Source organism: Monopterus albus, unplaced genomic scaffold, assembly GCF_001952655.1.
Source record: "Monopterus albus unplaced genomic scaffold, M_albus_1.0 scaffold16.1, whole genome shotgun sequence".
NCBI lineage: Eukaryota > Metazoa > Chordata > Actinopteri > Synbranchiformes > Synbranchidae > Monopterus > Monopterus albus.
Window position 1 is genome coordinate 1 of NW_018127896.1, and position 737 is coordinate 737.

The window sequence follows — 737 nt, forward strand, 5'->3', positions numbered from 1 at the left end:
AGAATATAACTGTATTTGATATCGGTCATAGCTTGATCTTGTAAAATGATATGTGGAATAAACACCTAACAGTGGTTCACTTGTTCATTTTTACTTTCTGTTGCAAAAAGACAGAAAATCGACTTACTGTTGATTAACAGCGTTTTCTATTGCACAAAACGAGTGGTAAAATAAAAATGTCAAAATACAGTTAATGAACAGTATTTTTTTCATATTCTCTGACAAGACAAAACACCAAGCAACGGTCAATAAATATCATTTTTAGTACATTACCTTTTGAACATACATTTTAGCAGTTTAGGGGGTGAACACATTCCTTTTTTAATGCCTCCCTCTGTCACGGTTCGTTTTCTACATGCTTTCCACGCCCACCCCCATCCGCACGCGTGGCTATGCTGTGGTTTGTAGCCCCATCTGTAATCATAGATAAGAACACAGTACCTTTTGGAGATAAACACAAGTTTTTCTGTCACAGCCTAAATCTGCTGCCACTGGGACAAGTCATGTCAATTTGCACATTTGTTCTGACTTTTTCAAAGCTATAAAGGCAGCAAACCATTATAAAGCCTCGTCCGGTTCTTTCAAACCAGGAACTCAGAGGGACGACTCAGACCACTTGAGTATATAAAAAATATATCCGTGCTGGTTTATTCAAAAAGTCACAGGCAAGAATTCACACTTCAAGTCCAGAGATCTTCCAACCCCCAGCCTGCCAAAAGCAGCCCGGAAACAGGAAG